The sequence below is a fragment of the Pseudophryne corroboree genome, chromosome 7, assembly GCF_028390025.1.
Source record: "Pseudophryne corroboree isolate aPseCor3 chromosome 7, aPseCor3.hap2, whole genome shotgun sequence".
NCBI classification, from domain to species: domain Eukaryota; kingdom Metazoa; phylum Chordata; class Amphibia; order Anura; family Myobatrachidae; genus Pseudophryne; species Pseudophryne corroboree.
In genome coordinates this window covers 349,509,426-349,532,001 of record NC_086450.1, presented here as the reverse complement: position 1 = coordinate 349,532,001, position 22,576 = coordinate 349,509,426, and the positions used below count along the sequence as shown (strand labels likewise).

At 47.4% G+C, this 22,576-nt stretch overlaps 1 protein-coding gene across 2 annotated transcripts in view; it reads left to right on the top strand.

Moving 5' to 3' along the window:
• The window catches only part of LDAF1 (lipid droplet assembly factor 1), a 202,104-nt gene that overhangs the window by 152,410 nt on the left and 27,118 nt on the right, over window positions 1-22,576 (top strand). The window contains exon 5 of one of the 2 annotated variants that reach the window (XR_010182083.1): window positions 169-334. The exons of the other annotated variant lie outside the window; for it this stretch is intronic. The gene's annotated coding sequence lies outside the window, so the exon portion shown is untranslated. The remainder of the gene's footprint in view (window positions 1-168; window positions 335-22,576) is intronic. 2 annotated transcript variants of the gene reach the window in all.

The window sequence follows — 22,576 nt, the reverse complement described above, 5'->3', positions numbered from 1 at the left end:
GGACGTAAGCAAGTATGGGCATAAATAGCCCATACTGGGCATAAATAGCCCATACTCAAGATGGCATTCAAGGACTCCCTGAGGAAGACCCAGAAGGGTCGACACGCGTAGGAGCAGACTTTGCATTCAATATCATTACATCCCATATCAATCATTAATTATATACAGAGCCGTGGAGAAGAAGAGGAAACAGAGGACGAACGAAGGGACAGCATACTGAGCGAGCAACCGCTGCGGTCACGTGACCGGACCGACCCGGAAGGAAGAGAGGTCACCGAGGAGAAGCGATACCGGCTGCGGGCAAGAAGAAGACAGACGGAGCTGAGGGAACAAGGTAAGGGACCCCGTAGGAGAGGAGAAGGCAAAGCGGACAGCCGAACAGGGCTAGAAGCATTTTCCCTTCTCTCTCTCCAAGACGGTGACCGCGTCCCAGCTGCCCTGAGAACCACGGTGCGCTTTTCAGAGCGACACCGCGGCTGATCGTGGCGCAAGGGAAAACGGTGCGTCCGGAGTCCTAACTACCATAGTACCAGCCACAGTCACATCCCATATTGCCAGCAGCCCACCAGGGGTACCCCACATTCTGGAACCTCCAAAGGACATTTATATATACTACCTCATCGGCTCTGGTCATACAGACATTCAGAAGGACATTAACACTACAGAGGTGGGACGCCACCGGTCTGAGTGTATTACAGACTAATCACTGCAGTGTATATCACTTCCAAACCTACTAAACAGTAATATTTCTGTTACTGCTTTCCTCCCCTTGAACACTGCAGAAACTGTTTTTCTTTCCCCCCAAAACCCGCCTCCCTCCCCCCCCCCCTCCTTTTTTTCTTTTACACTTTGCATTATATTCCTATATGCATGCATCAGGTGAATTTTAATACACCACTTTTCTGATTAAAAATACGTTCTAATTCCCAAAAGAATACATTGTGTAGGTCATCATTTCAATTGTTATTTATACTAATAATTTATCATTGACAATATTCATGACAATTATTTGTGTACGCATCCATTAAGATAATTGACTCAGGCGCGGTTGTATATCTCCATTTTGTATACTTCTAGAGGTTTGGGTTTTACCTCCTTCACAACCTTGCTGCCATAACAGATATCTAGACAAGCAGGGCGCTAGATACGAACCTTATTGCTAAATGAAACATGTCTGTGTCCCACTGTGGGACTCAAACACAGTAACAAAATGGCTCCATGCATGCGCATAAGACCAAACAGCGAGCACCTTGGTTAGGGCGAATGCGTCACTTATGAAGCATTTATAAAGAAATAATTTGAACGTTAGACAAGTAAGAACATATCAACATTTCAAGCAAATTCTTATCCACTGTTCTCCAGAAACATGACCAGTGACTGTGATGTTATTCTTTTGGCAAGCAAACCAGCAGGATTTTTCTCACTAGCTGTGTTAACCACAGCAACAGATCCCTTTTTCATGAGCTCCCAGATAAATTGATGCTCCTCATCTAAGTGTGCTTGGATCTTCTATGATGCTTCTTGCCATATGATTGATTCTTAGTTTATAATACTCAATGCCTGAAAGGGCTAAATGTAATAGCCTCCAATTTGCCGGAGGTACGAGACTTTCTGTGAGTCTGCCCAAAATGAAAAGCAACAATCATTTACAAGGCAAGACACCCTTGGTTTTGCCTTGTAAATGATTGCTGCTTTAAAAAAACGGGCAGACTCACAGTAGTCCCGCAACTACGGCAACCTGGAGGCTATTACATTTAGTCCCAAGTCTCTTTAAGCACCAGAGCTTCATTGCCTATTTTAGATTTGTACTCATACCAGTCATTTCTTTACTTTGCCTTTTGGATATTCTGGGGTTCGCAGAATGTGATATTTGCAAACTCCTCATAATATCTCTTTGGTGGTTTTCCACTGTTTGATCTTGCATAGGTTATTTTCTGGGATTGGATGTCCACGCTGGTAGTTTCTAGTTCAGGTATGTCTTCAGCTGCTGGCATATCCAATAACACATACTGTATTGTTCTGCAAATCCAATTCCAACTTTGTTTTAAGTGGTGGTGTCTCTTGGAATATAACATATCTTGACTTGACAAGCTCTTTGGATTCGAGAGTCTGTAACATTTGGTCTCTGACGATAAGAAAACAGAAGAAGGAATTGTCCCCCAGCACACTAAACAGTACTTACAACAATACTTGAAAAACTATATGGTAATAGAAATTCAGAGATGTTTGTTGCATGCATTTGCAAATACATGGTAAGCCACCAGTCCACATCATGGCTTCTCTGATACCGGCAACACCTATATTGCATGATAACAGTACCCAGTCTGGGTCATGTAATTGTCTATTGTAAGGCCTCATAGTAAAAGCACATTCAGAAATACACCTAAATTGAGAGCTACAGTAGCTAACCTAGGAGCCACCCCTGGGATCTTCAAGTAGCACTACAGGAACCAGCATGCCCTCCAAATGCTGATCCCATCCATGCCTGTCACAACAGCAAACAGACACAGTGGAAGTTGCTGAAATCAGTAACTAAGTTGACAGTGACTACAGTATGTTAAAACCAGAGTGCCAGCTCCATTCTAACTTTAAACATGCTGATAAAGCATGTTAAAATGCTTTATTTAGCAATACAACTGTGTCTGGATACTGGTGTAAGCATTCTGGTTTCGTCATGTCGACAAAGTGGCTACATACCATTTTTGCGGATCAACATTATTTTAATGAGATATGGTGGAAAGAGGCTTTTCTTGCAGTGTAGAGGGAAGCACGGCCATTCACAGTCTGTAAAATGGTTTGAATTTTGCACCTACTCAGAACTTGTAGTCTTCAGATCTTTGTAATGTGTTATGAGACCCATGTTGAGTCTCCCTGTTGCACTTCGGGGGAGAAGTTAATTTTCTTGGTGCACTCCGAACAATATAATAAAAGTCTTAATAAACAGAATTGCTGCACATAGTAAAGGCAACTCTGAGGTCTCTTCTCACTTGATTAATTTAAGGTGTAGGTGAGATTAAGTTAATCGGTATTGTAGGAGAAAAATAGAAACGTATGTTATTAAGAGTGGTGGTACTAAAGTGATAGGAGGCTGGATTTTGATTCAAAGTTTCGAATTCAAGTGTCCTTTAAGTTGTATAGGTGCCTCCTTATGGAAAAATATAGATATGCACCTCAATATGCTTTGGATGAATAATTCGGACACACAGTTGCAAAGCCAAGGTGTTTGCCTTGTGCTTCCATTTGCAAATATGGGGGAGGGGTGTGGGGGGGTGAGCTGGGTTGGGTTGCGTGGAAACCACCCTTCCCCACAGCTTAGCCAGATGCCACTATATAAAGGTTAGAATGGAGCAGCTGCACGTGATCTGACTAGGGATGGCCATAGGTGGGTTATCCATCGATGGTACCATTGATGGGTAACATCAATGGCGTAAATCCATCCACAATGGAATTTCACCCACCTATGGTCTCCCATGCCTCAAACTGCATTTGGCTGTGGGCCAATGAGAGCCCATGGCAGAGCTTTGTGGAAGTGTCGTGGGGCGGAGCTATGCTCCGTGTTCCGACACCTTTAAAATAAAAGAATAATTGGTGGCTGTGTGTCATCGATGGCAGGGAACTTTCTGGTTCTCCCCCATCTGTGGAAAAACTATTCTTCATCTGCCATAGACCATGGATGATTTTGAATCACCAGAGCAAATACAGTAAATATCTCTTTTGGACCATTGAAAAATATTTCCGAAAAGCACAGAAGTGTGAGGATGGCGGTGCGGTGTAGTGCCTACTGCCGTGCAGGTGTAGACTCACTACTTACCAAGCGCCGCACCCTCTCCTTCAGGTCACGGAACCTTCAATGGACCTGGAAACTGCACTTGGACCCCGACACGGTGATCCCCTTCCAGAAGCTGACGATGGACGTGCTAGGAAGAAAAGTGAACCAATTAAGGAGTATCAACTCTCCTTCCACCGGAAAAGAGGATACCCCAGGGGTGGCGGTGACCTTTACTGGTTGGGTAAAAGGTCATCACAGGAAAAAAAACCCTCAGCTTCCAAATTTTCACCTAACAGCGCTCTCACGCTAAGGTGTACCCTGGACCTCGCATGGCCGTGCAAGGTCCACCGAACCTGCGCTCAGGGGACAGAGGGACAGACAGACACAGATAATGCTCACCATTGCCAATCTTATACTGCGATCTTCCTCTTTTTCACTTACAGGTTCCTGTAAGGAGATAAGAACCATACTGCCGTGTAGGGCCTAACTTTATCCTAGTGTAATACCACTACACTAACTACAACAGCAGAGCCCCCAAACTAACTCTGCGTGTGTGGTGCAACAAAGCTAAACACAAACTATAAGCAAACTTGGCCCTGCACGGAAACAACAATCCAATAACACAGTACAGTACAAGTATCTACAACGGTGCTGCCCTTTTAAGGTCCTATCTGTTTTAGATTACTGGGGAGTGGGCGCCGTACAGCCTACACACCTCCCATGCACTAACTTACCAGGGGCTCAGGCCCTGTGGGCCTGCCTATATGTGCACGTTACGGTGGCCTGGGCCTGCTATCCACCCTTTATTCACCAGGGGAGCACAATTTATTTTGGGCCTAGTGCCTCCTAATTAACCACAGGTCAGAGGCCTGACAATAGCCACGGGCCTGGTGCCTGCCTATCATGGGGCCGGCTGGGTGACCTGGGCCTAATGCCCAGGGTCACCTTATTCCCTAATGGGCCACACTTACACTAGGGCCTAATGCCCTCTATTACAGGCACAGGCCTAATGCCTGATATTGGCCCCAGGCCTAGTGCCCGCCTACTGCACCCACAGGCCTGAGGCCTAACTGATCCCCCACGGGCCTAATGCCTGATCCCTGATGGTCTAGGGAGGAGAGGGGGGGGGGGGTGACAGGCGCCCTCACCGAGGGCCTACCTGTCCCAGTGGGAGAGGCACCAGGGGGGGCTTCGTCAGCTCTTTTGCTTTCCACACCTGGTGACCTCTCCGGTCCTTCACTCTTCTGCCGCTGGTCCGTCCTGGCCAGTGGCATCATCGCCTCTTCTCCACGTCCAGACGCCGCTGGACATCTTCTTTGGTGTGCCCGGCGTCTTCTGGCCTCTTCTGCAGGCTCAGGAACACTTTGCCACTCTTCCGCATGCTGCTTCTCTTCCCCGGCAGCGTCCTCTCTTCTCCAGGTCCCGGCGGCATCTGACGTCACTCGCCGGGGGCTGGGCCTATGACGCGGCGAGCATTGATTGGCTCACCGCAGTCGCCCATGATTGGCTGGCGCTCCACGAGCAGTGATTGGCTCGTGGCGGGTGCCGGATTTGAAATGGACTAGGGGACTATTTTGTTCCTCAGCATTCTCAGTCTTTTCCGCTGGCATCTCTACTTCCTCAGCGTACTTCTTATCTTCCGCTGGTATCTCATGGTACCCAGGACACACCATTTCCACACATCCTGGTCGTGGACAGTTCCAACATGGAGAATTCCGGATGCCTCTGTCACTGAGTCTTCACGCTTTTCTTGGCAGCGTGGTTTCTTCTCCTCCCAGTCGTCCACGCCCGCCTTCTGCGGGTAAGGATCCACTTCCACTGGGGTTGCTTTCTTGGGGCAAAGTAGGTCCGGGGACACTCATTGGCAGAATGTCCCAGTCACCAACACTTCCAACAAGGGAGTATTACTGCCACCTTTTCCAACATGGGTTCCTTGGCCACCTCCATCACCGAGGGGTCCCCACCCTGTGGCACTGGCTCAGATGAAATGGGAACCTGCAAACTAACTTCAAACAGGCTCTTCCGCTCCATTGCTCTGTTTTCTTCCTGCCATCCCTGGGCTCGGCCATCCATGATCATCCGGTCTTCATCCCACGGACAATCAGGAAGCTCATGTCCCTTCTCCTTGTAGAGCACACACACGGGCTCTGCAGCCACCCGGTTCCAGAGCTCCTGACGAGACTCCATCAGCTGCTTCACAGAGGCTTCGTACTCCGTCCTGTCTTCAGTCCATGGACACTCCAGAAGCCGATGCCGGAGATCTCCGCAGCTTTCACACGGGAACTCGACCTCATCTTGGCTCCACTTGTCATCCCAAGGACAGCTGTTTTGCTCATGCCCGTAGTTTCCGCAGAGCAAACACCAGGACTCTTTGTTCGCTTGGCCCTTCTGACAGCGTCTTCGGTCTGCTTGCTGGACCACCTGGACAATCTTCTTTATGGATGTCGCTCAGTCTTTCTTAACGGCAACCTCACGCCAGGGGCATTCGCTGTCAACATGTCCCAGTTGCTGACACGTCTTACAGGGTGTCACAGCGGCCTTCCTGCGCCCCTTCTCCTGGCACTCTTCATTTCCTTGCTGGATCGATTGCTGCACCATCTTCATGAGGTCCTCTCCAGAGATGGTTACCAAGCCACTCTGGTCCCTACATGCCCTGGGGTAGATCTGCTCCAGAGCTGTTTGCAGGGGGATCTTCTTGGGGACGTTCCACATCGGGTCCGCTATCCTGCAGACTACGCCAAATGTGAGAATGGCGGTGCGGTGTAGTGCCTGCTGCCGTGCAGGTGTAGACTCACTACTTACCAGGTGCCGCACCCTGTCCTTCAGGTCACGGAACCTTTAACGGACCTGGAAACTGCACTTGGACCCGGACACGGCGATCCCCTTCCAGGAGCTGACGATGGATGAGCTAGGAAGAAAAGTGAACCAATTAAGGGGTATCAACTCTTCTTCCACCGGAAAAGAGGATACCCCAGGGGTGGCGGTGACCTTTACTGGTTGGGTAAAAGGTCATCACAGGCACAAAGCCTCAGCCACCCGATTTTCACCTAACAGCGCTCTCATGCTGAGGTGTACCCTGGACCTCGCATGGCCGTGCAAGGTCCACTGAACCGGTGACAGACGGACAGAGGGGACAGACAGACACAGATTATGCTCATCGTTGCAAATCTTGTACTGCGATCTTCCTCTTCTTCACTTACAGGTCCCTGTAAGGAGATAAGAACCACACTGCCGTGCAGGGCCTAACTCTATCCTAGTGTAATACCACTACACTAACTACAACAGCAGAGCCCTCAAACTAACTCTATGTGTGTGGTGCAACAAAACTAAACACAAACTATAAGCAAACTTGGCCCTGCACGGAAACAACAATGCAATAACACAGTACAGTACAAGTATCTACAATGGTGCTGTCCCTTTAAGTTCCTATCTGCTTTAGATTACTGGGGAGTGGGCGCCGTACAGCCTACCCACTTCCCATACACTAACTTACCAGGGGCTCAGGCCCTGTGGGCCTGCCTACACGTGCACGTTACGGTGGCCTGGTGCCCAGTACCACCCTTTATTCACTGGGGGAGCACAATTTATTCTGGGCCTAGTGCCCCCTAATTAAGCACAGGCCAGAGGCTGGACAATTAGCCACGGGCCTGGTGCTCGCCTAACATGCGGCTGGCTGGGTGACCTGGGCCTAATACCCAGGGTCACCTTATTCCCTACACTAGGGCCTAATGCTCTCTATTACAGGCACAGGGCTAATGCCTGATATTGGCCCCGGGTCTAGTGCCCGCCTACTGCGCTTACAGGACTGAGGCCTGACTGATCCCCCACGGGCCTAATGCCTGATCCCTGATGGTCTAGGGAGGAGAGGGGGGGGGGGTGACAGGCACCGTCACCGAGGGCCTACCTGTCACGGTGGGAGAGGTACCAGGGGGAGCTTCGTCAGCTCTTTTGCTTTCCACCCCTGGTGACCTCTCCGGTCCGGTCCTCCACTCTTCTGCCGCTGGTCCATCCTGGCCAGTGGCGCCGTTGCCTCTTCTCCGCTTCCAGCCGCCGCTGGACATCTTCTTTGGTGTGCCCGGCGTCTTCTGGCCTCTTCCGCGGCCTCAGGAACACTTTGTCACTCTACCGCGCGGCCTGCTGCTTTTCTTCCCCGGCGGCGTCCTTTCTTCTCCAGGTCCCGGCTGCATCTGATGTCACTTGCTGGGGGCTGGGCCTATGACGTGGCGAGTGCTGATTGGCTCGCCGTGGCCGACCATGATTAGCCGGTGCTTCGCAAGCCGTGATTGGCTCGCTTCTGGTCCACTGCAGGGAACCAATGCACGGTCCCGGCACCGGACACCCACCACCACTGCACAACCAGCGCTGGGGACAGACAAGGTGCCCCAGCGCTTTCTATGGCCTGGAACTCCAGGGGACACAGATCCCCTGCATACTGCCACTCAGCCGGCGCTGGGACCGGGCACACCGCCCGAGCGCTGGAACACAGCTCCACAGAAGGACAAAATAAAGAAAAACCAGTGTTTTTTTATAACAGCTGCAGGAGAGCATGTACTAGCTGTAGTAATTAAAGTCTTGTAGGTGAAAAGCTCCTTTTAATTGTCATAATTTTTCATGCATGAAATAAATACAGAGGAAAAGCTGAAATGTGTAGATAAGCCCTAAATGGAATTGATTTATAGTAATGCTGATACTCAGTATATGGAGATATCTCTGTGAGAAAGGAGTGGGTGAAACTGTAAACTATGCTTGTTTATATTTCAGCCTCTCCTTAGCTATCCATTTATAATCTCCATCATTTCCCTCTAATCCTCTTCCTGAACACACTAATTGTTTTACAAGCACAGACCCCCACCTATATGCTGTATCCAAGCAAAATTTATTTGTTCACTATTTAATTTGTAACATGATGTTATTTCCAGTTTAATGTGGTACTGGATTGTCAAAGGCGCTCACACTGTGAAGCTTTATAGCGCAGAGGGGAACTGTGTATCTCTGCTCAGTAGTGAGCCGCACTCTTATGGCAGACCTGTATTCTCATGGGAAAATATGGCTTTCAAAATAAATACTCTGGTTTCTATTTACTTTCACCTGCGGGAGACTATTGTCATATCTCACACTGGCCTTCTAGGAACAATCCTTCTCAGTGTATGCATCAATCTATGAATCTGTGCTCAGTTCTGCCAGTTTATTGCTGATAGGCAAAGTTGGTACAGGTTGAGTATCCCATATCCAAATATTCCGAAATACGGAATATTCCGAAATACGGACTTTTTTGAGTGAGATTGAGATAATGAAACCTTTGTTTTCTGATGGCTCAATGTACACAAACTTTGTTTAATACACAAAGTTATTAAAAATATTGTATTAAATGACCTTCAGGCTGTGTGTATAAGGTGTATATGAAACATAAATGAATTGTGTGAATGTAGACACACTTTGTTTAATGCACAAAGTTATAAAAAATATTGGCTAAAATGACCTTCAGGCTGTGTGTATAAGGTGTATATGAAACATAAATGCATTCTGTGCTTAGATTTAGGTCCCATCACCATGATGTCTCATTATAGGATGCAATTATTCCAAAATACGGAAAAATCCCATATCCAAAATACCTCTGGTCCCAAGCATTTTGGATAAGGGAGACTCAACCTGTATTGTAAAAGCAATGGACTGAAACCTTTTAAACATTTATTTTACCCCTCTTCGTGCTACTCAATTTATGATGGCTTATCCAACATTAATTACTGTTAATTTATTATTTCATTCAATATACATCCATACAGCTGTTTTGCTTACAAGATATACAGTAATTGTGTAATACAGTATGTTGTATTTTTTATAGAATTGTTATCTATTAGTTATGAAGTGTTTCTTCAGTTGGACGAGTTTTCATTTAATGCATCAGTTGATTAACATTTTGATCTCTATAGGAAGATTCATGACTACAGACAAAATATATGACCTTACAAATGTAATATATAATAAAACAGCACAGATCAGTTTATGATATACAGATGGAGCCTCGCTTAACTATGCTGTCTGTGGAATTAGTCGCGATCACGGATTTGCAGTGTGCCTGGGCGCAAAGAGGCGTGCCTAGTCTTACGGAGACGCACAGAGCTTAGCATGACGTTTGACCTTACCGATGAGTGTAATACCTGCGATCATCCCCCAGATGTCACTTTTTAAAATCACCATTGCGCTTGCGTGTGATCTCCATTGAAATACAGTACTGTACACTACAGCGCAAGAAATACTTTACTGGAGCGGCTCATTACACTATTTCAAATACACTGCGGCAATGAAGCCCCGTAGACAAACCAATAAATAAAAATAGTACAGTATATACAGATGCAAACAAACGTGATAAAGCTATAGTCCATTGCCGTTAGTGATATGTGAGCGTCCAAGTCCAGCAGACAAACCAGTAAATAAAATTAGTAGTGTATACAGATGCAAACAAACGTGTTACAGCTATGGTCCTTTGATGTTAGGGATATGTGAGCATCCAAGTCCTGTAGCCATTACGGCATAATTAAAGCCAATGGGAAGGGATCACTGCTTACATTTACACATGAGCTTGTGTATCTGTCATGAGGCATCGTGTCCGAGTGGTGAAGTGTGTTGCTACCCATGCTCAGAGTCCTGGGTTCGATTCCCAAAGTGCGAATGCCTTTTTTTTCCTGACACTTTATTACATTTTTTTCTTTTTATGTATTGTAATATACCTTCACATTCAATAGACATATGCACACAGGTTGAACATGAATCAGGGCAATGCTGTAAGAGCGTCTCATTTCGCTATCTAAAATACACATACAGTACTCTAGCAGGCCAGACTTGATCGCAGAGCGGGTTCACAAAATGGCTGCCGCTCATGACCCTGCACCTCGTGGAAGCACACAGCTATGGAGCGAGCGACGGCATAAGTTTTGCATGAATCAGGGCAATGCTGTAGGAGCGTCATATTACACTATTTCTTCAAGCTTTTTCCCAGATGCCCCAAACAATCTGAAAGGGGATTCATCAGAGAAAATTACTTTACCCCAGTCCTCAGCTGTCCAATCACTGTACCTTTTGCAGAATATCAGTCTGTCCCTGATGTTTTTCCTGGAGAGAAGTGGCTTCTTTGCTGCCTTTGTCCAGAGAAGGAAAGGTGAGCGTTACCATCACTCCTGTTGGTCATGCCAGCAGTAAAGCATCCTGAGACCATTCATGTGTGCAGTTGCTTCTCAGCCAAGGGAGTGGGCTCACTCACACATTTGCCTAAGAATACAGCCATGAATAAAGAATAGTACCAAAACATTCTCCAAGAGCAACTTCTCCCAACCATCCGAGAACAGTTTGGTGATGAACAATGCCTTTTCCAGCATGATGGAGCACCTTGCCATAAGGCAAAAGTGATAACTAAATGGCTCGGGGAACAAAACATTGAAATTTTGGGTCAATGGCCAGGAAACTTCCCAGACCTTAATCCCATTGAGAACTTATGGTCAATCCTGAAGAGGCGGATGGATAAAAAAAAAAACTCCACAAGTTCTGACAAACTCCAAGCATTGATTAGGCAAAAATGGGTGGCCATCAGTCAGTATGTGGCCCAGAAGTTGACTAACAGCATGCCAGGGTGAATTGCAGAGGTCTTGAAGAAGGGTCAACACTGCAAATACTGACTCTTTGTATAAACTTAATGTAATTGTCAATAAAAGTCTTTGACACTTATGAAATGCTTGTAATTTTACATCAGTATATAATAGTAACATCTGACAAAAAGGTCTAAAACCACTGAAGCAGCAAACTTTGTGAAAACCAATACTTGTGTAATTCTCAAAACTTTTGGCCAAGGCTGTATATGTATATATGCTTTTAGCAACTTTTGCCTTTTGCATTTAAAGTGTGTATTCCAGAGCTCTCTAATAATGGTCAAGAGTCCAGGTCTTTAGTTGTTGTTTATGTTCTCTACACTATGATTGTATTGTTTGTATTATACTTTATTTTTGACATTTTTATGATTCTCATATTATGTAATACCCATGAAACCGGTATTGTGCACTTCTGTGCATCTTGTTTTGCTCAGAAGGCTGTCCAATTGCCTCTGTATCTGCACTGGATGATTCAGTTTTCTCCTCCTGTTGAGTCCCTATATTGAAATCCTAGTCTGTTGTTGGGGTTACATTATCTGTCTCTCTTGGAACAGGCTTGCATTGGTGGGTTTCAGGATCTCATCCTTTGCAGTCTGCTCTTTTCTTGCTTTTTACTGACGAACAGAATGTGCCATATTAATTTCATCAGTTCCTGAAATACTGGGGCTAATGCAGAGTTGGGCACAAAATAGAGATAATTAACAACTGAAAATATTGCAGAAGTAGCGTATACAGAGCTCAAGATGTGTTCCATTTGGCAACTTTAGGGGGATATCCAATTAGCCGGGGTAATTTATCGCCGCTAACTGTCCTGCTATGTAATTAGCCCAGATAAGCCGGTGCGAGACACGGTTTATCATGGATTTTGTTTCACATGCCCCAGGCAGGCGAAACAAAATCCCCGGACACAGCATGAAAATGGGGATGTTTCTACTGAAAACACGCAGGTTTCACTAAACCTGTGTGTTTTCGGGAGGAAAGCTATGTTTTTACGGGCGATCCAAATTCGATAGCCTGTAAAAAAAAGATTTGTGGAACACTGGAAAAAAGTGTGAAAAAAAACGACCGTTTTTCGCACCCAATGTTGTTTCATTTCTAATTGGGTACACCCCTAAGTCCCACTAGCTGCCCCCCAGGCACAAGTGGGACACAAGTGGTAGAATTATGCAAATCTGTATGGGTGCATATGCGTGTGCCTATTGTTCTGGGCATGTAAAGTGAGAATTCACACTACGTATTGTATGCAACGCCAAATGAACTTGTACTCACTCTACATGAGCCAGTCTTTCTTCTCTACTTGGGTAAAGGCATTGCAGACTGACCGGATTATGTGCATCATTAGGTGCACAAAAATGAAGCCACATATTTGCATAGGGGGTGGCGCCAAAATTACATGATTACCATAGAAATGTGTAATTAACTGGTGGTAAGTGGGACAAATCTAGATCGATAAAAACTACACAGTTAAATCTTTATAAATCTTTATAAAAAAATGTTTAGCTGAATGCCTGCAGGCTACAGAAAGAGGCACTACAAACCCTATAGAAAAGGTTAGAAGATTATAAATGAAATAGTTCTCTGGGGCTGATCCAGAGCTGAAATAACAGGAGGAAAGAAAGAAATCGTTTGTGTTGAAAACACAAACTGGGAAACAGGCTAACAGTAATAACTTATAACATGAAAATAAAAACAGATTTGCCACACAGTCTAAAACATGCTGGGTGCAGCTCCCATTAAGGTGGTACATAAGGGGGAGATGTACTAACTAGTGATAAAAGCTGCTCTGTATACTTTTATAGTATGCAAATGATAAATGTTACGTCAGTGGTGATACATGTCCCCCTTAGTCCCATAAACAGCAAATACAATAGTGAAACTATGCCTACATAAACAAAAATAAAATGAAAAATAAGATTACAATGACAATAAATAATCAGCACTTATGATAAAACAAGCCACATGCTAAACCTGAATGTCATCATAGAAAAGCAGTTGCTTAGATAGGATGTCTATGTATATACAGTATTAGCCTCTCATATCATAAAGGCAATCTGTGTACTGAAATTAGTACACTTGATAAAAACATGCAGAAAGGACCCCAACAGATAAGGGACAGACTAGTTAAGGGGGGGGGGGAGACTCACGGAGAGATCGCTGCTTAAAATCTAAGCAATCTGACTAGATTGCTTAGAGTTTAAGCAGCGATCACTCCGTGTGTACCCCTCACAGCGATAGCATTGCGCAGCCCCGCGCATCGCTATCGCTGGTGCTAGATTGGCTTGAGTGAACCGCCAGGCACACATCTCTCCCCAAATCGCCCCGTGAATACGGCCTTTTATCCACTTGTGGCTAAATGCAAGTCAGTCTGCTGTGGTTGCGGTCAGTCATTTACATGTAGCACCGCACGGAAGGTGTAATGTTTAGCACTGAGGCTCGATTTCCACCATGGCCTTAACTGTGTGGAGTTTGTATATTCTCCGCTTAGGTACTCCGGTTTCCTCCTACAATCCAAAAATATATTGGTAGGTTAACTGGCTCCCAACAAAAATAAATCTAGTGTGAATATGTGTGGTGTACAAGTGGTAGGGAATATAGATTGTAAGCTCCACTGGTGCAGGGACTGATGTGAATGGCCAAATATTATCTGTAAAGCACTGCAGAATGTGTGCACTATATAATAACTGGTGATAATAATATTAATGTATGGGTCCAAAAAGAATGTGTCGCAGCCGCAGAGCCTTGTCCATAGAGCAAATGAAAGCCAGTTGATGTGTTGTCCAGTGGTGAAGTAGAAAAACTGTCTTACAGGTACTGTGTGCACGCGCCAAAAATTGGGTGTAGCCAAATGCCACATGGGGCGTGGCCAATGGAAATGGGGGCGTGAAACACTTATGGGGAAGGGCAGATAAACATATGACCTCAATAGTGCCAGATATACATTTCCCCACAGTGCCAGATATACATTGCCCCACAGTGCCAGATACACATTGCCTCACTATGCCAGATACACAAATGCCCCCAGAGTGCCAGATATACATTGCCCCACAGTGCCAGATAAACATTGCCTCACTATGCCAGATACACAAATGCCCCCAGAGTGCCAGATACACATTGCCCCACAGTGCCAGATACTGTACATATTGCCCCACAGTGCCAGATACTGTACATATTGCCCCACAGTGCCAGATACTGTACATATTGCCCCACAGTGCTAGATACTGTACATATTGCCCCACAGTGCCAGATACTGTGCACATTTCCCCACAGTGCCAGATACACATTGCCCCACAGTGCCAGATACACAAATGCCCCCAGAGTGCCAGATATACATTGCCTCACAGTGCCAGATACACAGTGACCCACAGTGCCAGATACACAAATGCCCCCAGACTGCCAGATATACATTGCCTCACAGTGCCAGATACACAAATGCCTCCACTGTGTCAAATATACATTGCCCCCCAGTGCCAGATACAGAAATGCCCCCACAGTGCCAGATATGCTGCCAGTGCCAGATACAGAGATGCCCCCAGTGCCAGATATGCCCCCAGTGCCAGATACAGAAATGTCCCCAGTGCCAGATACACATGTCCTCCCAGTGCCAGATATGCCCCCAGTGCCAGATACAGAGATGCCCCCAGTGCCTGTGCCGGATATGCTCCCAGTGCCAGATATGCCCCCAGTGCCAGATACACATGTCCCCCCAGTGCCAGATATGCCCCCAGTGCCAGATATGCCCCCAGTGCCAGATACACATGTCCCCCCTTCCCCTGCTGCTCACCGCTGCTGTGCTGTCCTGTGCGTGAGGGGAGGAGAGCGCAGCCTGCGTCTCTCCTGCCCCTCAGTCTCCAGCGGCAGTGTGGGTCTCTACCTTCAATTCAGCACCGATCCGTGAGCCAATCATAGCTCGCGGTCTGGCAGCCAATCAGGAGCCTTGGCTGCCGGTCTGCGAGCTCTGATTGGCTCACGGGCCGGCACTGAATTGAAGACACAAAGGGGCGGGAGAGGCGCACGCTGCGTTCTCCTCCCCTCATGCAGCGGCGGTGAGCAGCAGCGGAGGGAGGGAGGTAGGTTGCGGCGGCCCGTCGGCGTGGGTACGGCGTACCCGCAGCTAAATTCTTAAGGGTACGCCGTACCCACCCGTACCAGCCCACTTGCACTCCTGGTGTCACATCTACACAAAGGGGTAAATATATCAAGCAGCGCTTTCCAAAACCGCTGCATCTTCAGTGGTTTTGGCCACTGGATTCAAAGGGACAATTTCCCTTCTGTTCCATGGGTGGTTTCTGTCCTCCCTGAGCTCGCCTTAAATACAAATATTAAATATAAAGCTGTATTTTGCAGTTACAATAATAATATTGTCCCTTTAAATGCAAATGATGAAATCACTGGTCGCAGCATCTTTGAAAAGCACTGCTTAGTAAATGTAACGCAAAGACTTTGCATGTGCTAGTAAAAAGAGCCATCATTTAATCTTAAGAAGCAGTGATAGATATCCAAGTGCATAACTGTAAAGGCCAGTACTGACGGGAGAGATGTGTGCTGAGCGACCTTAACACAGACCGCTCAGCACACATCTCGCTCCCCGCTCAGCTGAGCGAGGGGGGACGACAACGGGGGGCTGCTCACTTCACACAGTGCTGAAGTGAGCGACCCGCTAGATTGAGCCTGCATGCAGGCTCAATCTAGCACCGGCGATAGCGATGCACGGGCCGCGCATCGCTATCGCTGGGGGGCATACACATAACAGATCCGTGCTTAAAATCTAAGCATTCTAGTCAGATTGCTTAGATTTTAAACACGGATCTCTCCATGTGTACCCCCTTAACTTGTTTCTTCTTATACTGGTAAAAAAGAAACTAATTGGTGCTGTGAGCTTGGTTATCTTGTATCTAAAGGTATGAACTGGCACTTCGTTATGTTATTAACATAATGGCCCCCCAACGGTAAGTATTCCCCCAGTGGACCCCCAAAGGTAAGTATACTTACCTTTCCCCAGTGGTCCCTTAACACTCCCTTCTAGTAGCCTAATCCTGACCCTCCGAAGCCTAACCCTAACCATTCGCGCTGCTTACTTCTCTTGCGGCTGGACACATAATTGTTTGGGATTTTGGCGGCCGGGCTTGTGATGTCGGCACTCCAAGTAGTACCGAGATTCTGGTATATGTATTTTGAATGCCGGGATCCTGAATAGATCCCAACCTGGATTACTCTATTATACATAACACATCACAGGGACAATACTTCAATATTAAGATTGTGCACAGATGCATACTTAAAGTATATATACAAGTTTCCACTGAAGTTTGTGTCTGTTTACAAATGTGCAGTGGTGTCACTGTGGGGGTGCAGACTGCACCCAAATGTCAGCTCCTCCGCAGTGACAGGGAACCAGGTGCTGCAGTGTGACATTCTCCTGCAGCACCCAGTTCTTGTCACTGAGGAGGAGCCGGAGGTTCAGGCAGATGAGTCTCTGTGTGCAGCACAGCATTGCTGGGCACTCCTCAGAGTGATGGAAATGGGGACTCCCTGTGAAGCCACGCCCCCTCCCAGTGAGTCAACGCCCCTGGTTGATGGGAAACGGGTAATTTGCTGTGAGGTCATGCCGCTTTAAGACAGGCCACGCACCCTTTTTCAGATGCAGGCTCCTCCAAGATGTTCGTGGGGAGAGACTATTATCTGCACCAGGTGTCGCCAGACTTAGTGACCCCTCTGCAGATAACCATATTGCAGATACTTTCCTCGTGTGTAACCTTGGTCCGATTACAGTTATGTTAATCCACTTTCTCTAACGTCCTAAGTGGATGCTGGGGACTCCGTAAGGACCATGGGGAATAGCGGCTCCGCAGGAGACTGGGCACATCTAAAGAAAGCTTTAGGACTAACTGGTGTGCACTGGCTCCTCCCCCTATGACCCTCCTCCAAGCCTCAGTTAGATTTCTGTGCCCGACGAGAAGGGTGCACACTAGGGGCTCTCCTGAGCTTCTTAGTGAAAGTTTTAGTTTAGGTTTGTTATTTTCAGTGAGACCTGCTGGTAACAGGCTCACTGCATCGAGGGACTAAGGGGAGAAGAAGCGAACTCACCTGAGTGCAGAGTGGATTGGGCTTCTTGGCTACTGGACATTAGCTCCAGAGGGACGATCACAGGCCCAGCCTGGATGGGTCCCGGAGCCGCGCTGCCGACCCCCTTACAGAGCCAGAAGAGCGAAGAGGTCCGGAAAAATCGGCGGCAGAAGACGTTCCTGTCTTCAATAAGGTAGCGCACAGCACTGCAGCTGTGCGCCATTGCTCTCAGCACACTTCATACTCCGGTCACTGAGGGTGCAGGGCGCTGGGGGGGGCGCCCTGAGACGCAATAAAACATGATAAAAATACCTTACATGGCAAAAAATACATCACATATAGCTCCTGGGCTATATGGATGCATTTAACCCCTGCCAGAATATACAGAAAAACGGGAGATAAGGCTGCCGAAAAGGGGGCGGAGCCTATCTCCTCAGCACACTGGCGCCATTTTCCCTCACAGCTCAGTTGGAGGGAAGCTCCCTGGCTCTTCCCTGCAGTCACTACACTACAGAAAGGGTTAAAAAAAGAGAGGGGGGCACTAATTAAGCGCAGTATTAAAACATACAGCAGCTATAAGGGGAAAAACACTTATATAAGGTTATCCCTGTATATATATATAGCGCTCTGGTGTGTGCTGGCATACTCTCCCTCTGTCTCCCCAAAGGGCTAGTGGGGTCCTGTCCTCTATCAGAGCATTCCCTGTGTGTGTGCTGTGTGTCGGTACGTTTGTGTCGACATGTATGAGGAGAAAAATGATGTGGAGACGGAGCAGAGTGTCTGTAACAGTGATGTCACCACCTAGGGGGTCGACACCTGAGTGGATGTACTGTTGAAAATTACGTGACAGTGTCAGCTCTATATAAAAAAACAGTGGTTGACATGAGACAGCCGGCTACTCAGCTTGTGCCTGTCCAGACGTCTCATAGGCCGTCAGGGGCTCTAAAGCGCCCGTTACCTCAGATGGCAGATACAGACGCCGACACGGATACTGACTCCTGTGTCGACGGTGAAGAGACAACCGTGATTTCCAGTAGGGCCACACGTTACATGATTGAGACAATGGAAAATGTTTTATACATTTCTGATAATACGAGTACCACCAAAAAGGGGTATTATGTTCGGTGAGGGAAAAACTACCTGTAGTTTTCCTGAATCTGAGAAATAAAATGAGGTGTGTGATGATGCGTGGGTTTCCCCCCGATAACAATTGATAATTTCTTAAAAGGTATTGGCTGTATACCCTTTCCCGCCAGAGGTTAGGGTGCGTTGGGAAACACCCCCTAGGGGGGATAAGGCGCTCACACGCTTGTAAGAACAAGGGCTCTACCCTCTCATGAGATGGCCGCCCTTAAAGATCCTGCTGATAGAAAGCAGGAGGGTATCCAAAAATGTATTCACACACATACTGGTGTTATACTGCGACCAGCAATCGCCTCAGCCTGGAGGTGCAGTGCTGGGTTGGCATGGTCGGATTCCCTGACTGGAAATATTGATATCCTAGATAAGGATAGTATATTATTGCCTATAGAGCATTTAAAAGATGCACTTCTATGTATGCATGATGCACAGCGGAATATTTGCCGACTGGCATCAAGTATAAGTGCGTTGTCCAATTCTACCAGTAAAATGGTCAGGTGATGCGGATTCCAAACGGCATTTGGAAGTATTGCCTTTGAAAGGGGACATTTGGGGTCGGTCTTTTAGACCTGGTGGCCACGGCAACAACTGGGAAATCCACGTTTGTACCCCAGGTCGCCTCTCAAAATAAGACGCCGTATTATCAGGCGCAGTCCTTTGTTGGCAAGCGGACAAAAGGTTCCTCTTTTCTGCTCGTGACAGAGGGAGAGGAAAAAGGCTGAAGAGATTACCCAGTTCCCAGGAACAGAAATCCTTTCCCGCCTCTGCAAAAGCCCTCAGTATGACGCTAGGGCCTTACAAGCTCAGGCACGGTGGGGGCCCGTTCTCAATGAATTTCAGTGCGCAGTGGGCTCACTCGCAAGTAGACCCCTGGATCCTTCAGGTAATATCTCAAGGGTACATATTGAAATTCGAGACGTCTCCCCCTCGCCGTTTCCAAAAGTCGGCTTTACCGACGTCTCCCTCTGACAGGGAGGCAGTTTTGGAAGCCATTCACAAGCTGTATTCCCAGCAGGTGATAATCAAGGTACCCCTCCTGCAACAGGGAACGGGGTATTATTCCACACTATTGTGGTACCGAAGCCAGACGGCCCGGTGAGACCGATTCTAAATCTAAAATCTTTGAACACTTACATACAGAGGTTCAAATTCAAGATTGAGTCACTCAGAGCAGTGATTGCGAACCTGGAAGAAGGGGACTACATGATGTCTCGGGACATCAAGGATGCTTACCTTCATGTCAAAATTTACCCTTCTCACCAAGGGTACCTCAGGTTATGGTACAGAACTGTCACTATCAGTTCAGACGCTGCCGTAGGGATGGTCCACGGCACCCCGGGTCTTTACCAAGGTAATGGCCGAAATGATATCCCTTCGAAGGAAGGGAATTTTAGTTATCCCTTACTTGGACGATTCCCTGATAAGGGTAAGATCCAGGGAACAGTTGGAAGTCGGTGTAGCACTATCTCAGGTAGTGTTGCGGCAGCACGATTGGATTCTCAATATTCCAAAATCGCAGCTGGTTCCGACGACTTGTCTTCTGTTTCCTAGGGATGTTCCTGGACACAGTCCAGAAAAAAGGTGTTTCTCCCGGAAGAGAAAGCCAGGGAGTTATCCGAGCTAGTCAGGAACCTCCTAAAACCGAACCAAGTCTCAGTGCATCAATGCACAAGGGTTCTGGGTAAAAATGGTGGCTTCCTACGAAGCAATCCCATTCGTTAGATTCCACGCAAGAACTTTCCAGTGGAACCTACTGGACAAATGGTCCGGGTCGCATTTTCAGATGCATCAGCGGATAACCCTGTCACCAAGGACAAGGGTATCCATCATGTGGTGGTTGCAGAGTGCTCATATTCTAGAGGGCCGCAGATTCGGCATTCAGGACTGGGTCCTGGTGACCACGGATGCCAGCCTGCGAGGCTGGGGAGCAGTCACACAGGGAAGGAATATCCAGGGCTTAGGGTCAAGCCTGGATACATCACTTCACATAAATATCCTGAAGCTAAGGGCCATTTACAATGCTCTAAGCTTAGCAAGACCTCTGCTTCAAGGTCAGCCGGTGTTGATCCAGTCGGACAACATCATGGCAGTCACCCACGTAAACAGACAGGGTGGCACAAGAAGCAGGAGGGCAATGGCAGAAGCTGCAGGGATTCTTCGCTGGGCGGAAAATCATGTGATAGCACTGTCAACAGTATTCATTCCGGGAGTGGACAACTGGGAAGCAGACTTCCTCAGCACGACCTCCACCCGGGAGAGTGGGGACTTCACCCAGAAGTCGTCCACATGATTAAAAAACTCGACAGGTATTGCGCCAGGTCAAGAGACCCTCAGGCAATAGTTGTAGACGCTCTGGTAACACCGTGGGTGTACCAGTCAGTGTATGTGTTCCCTCCTCTGCCTCTCATACCCAAGGTACTGAGATTGATAAGATGGAGAGGAGAAAGCACTATATTCGTGGCTCCGGATTGGCCAAGAAGGACTTGGTAACCGGAACTTCAAGAGATGCTCACGGAGGATCCGTGGCCTCTACCTCTAAGAAGGGACCTGCTCCAGCAAGGACCCTGTCTGTTCCAAGACTTACCGCGGCTGCGTTTGACGGCATGGCGGTTGAACGCCGGATCCTGAAGGAAAAAAGGCATTCCGGATGAAGTCATCCCTATCCTGATCAAAGCCAGGAAGGATGTAACCGCAAAAACATTATCACCGCAATTGGCGAAAATATGTTGCGTGGTGCGAGGCCAGTAAGGCCCGACGGAGGAAATTCAACTGGGTCGATTCCTACATTTCCTGCAAACAGGAGTGTCTATGGGCCTGAAATTGGGGTCCATTAAGGTTCAAATTTTCGGCCCTGTCAATTTTCTTCCAAAAAGAACTAGCTTCAGTCCCTGAAGTTCAGACGTTTGTAAAAGGGGTACTGCATATACAGCCTCCTTTTGTGCCTCCAGTGGCACTTTGGGATCTCAATGTAGTTTTGGGTTCCAAAAGTCACATTGGTTTGAACCACTTAAATCTGTGGAGTTAAAATATCTCACATGGAAAGTGGTCATGCTGTTGGCCCTGGCCTGGGCCAGGCGCGTGTCAGAATTGGCGGCTTTATCCTGAAAAAGCCCTTATCTGATTTTCCATTCGGACAGGGCGGAATTGAGGACTCGTCCTCAGTTTCTCCCCAAGGTGGTTTCAACGTCTCACCTGAACCAGCCTATTGGTGGTGCCTGCGGCTACTAGGGACTTGGAGGCCTCCAAGTTGCTAGACGTTGTCAGTGCCCTGAAAATATATGTTTCCAGGACGGCTGGAGTCAGGAAATCTGACTCGCTGTTTATCCTGTGTGCACCCAACAAGCTGGGTGCTCCTGCTTCTAAGCAGACTATTGCTCGTTGGATTTGTAGTACAATTCAGCTTGCACATTCTGTGGCAGGCCTGCCACAGCCAAAAATCTGTAAATGCCCACTCCACAAGGAAGGTGGGCTCATCTTGGGCGGCTGCCCGAGGGGTCTCGGCTTTACAACTTTGCCGAGCAGCTACTTGGTCAGGAGCAAATACGTTTGTAAAATTCTACAAAATTGATATCCTGGCTGAGGAGGACCTGGAGGTCTCTCATTTGGTGCTGCAGAGTCATCCGCACTCTCCCGCCCGTTTGGGAGCTTTGGTATAATCCCCATGGTCCTTACGGAGTCCCCAGCATCCACTTAGGACGTTAGAGAAAATAAGAATTTACTTACCGATAATTCTATTTCTCATAGTCCGTAGTGGATGCTGGGCGCCCATCCCAAGTGCGGATTGTCTGCAATACTTGTACATAGTTATTGTTACAAAAATCGGGTTATTATTGTTGTGAGCCATCTTTCAGAGGCTCCTCTGTTATCATGCTGTTAACTGGGTTCAGATCACAGGTTATACGGTGTGATTAATGTGGCTGGTATGAGTCTTACCCGGGATTCAAAATCCTTCCTTATTGTGTAC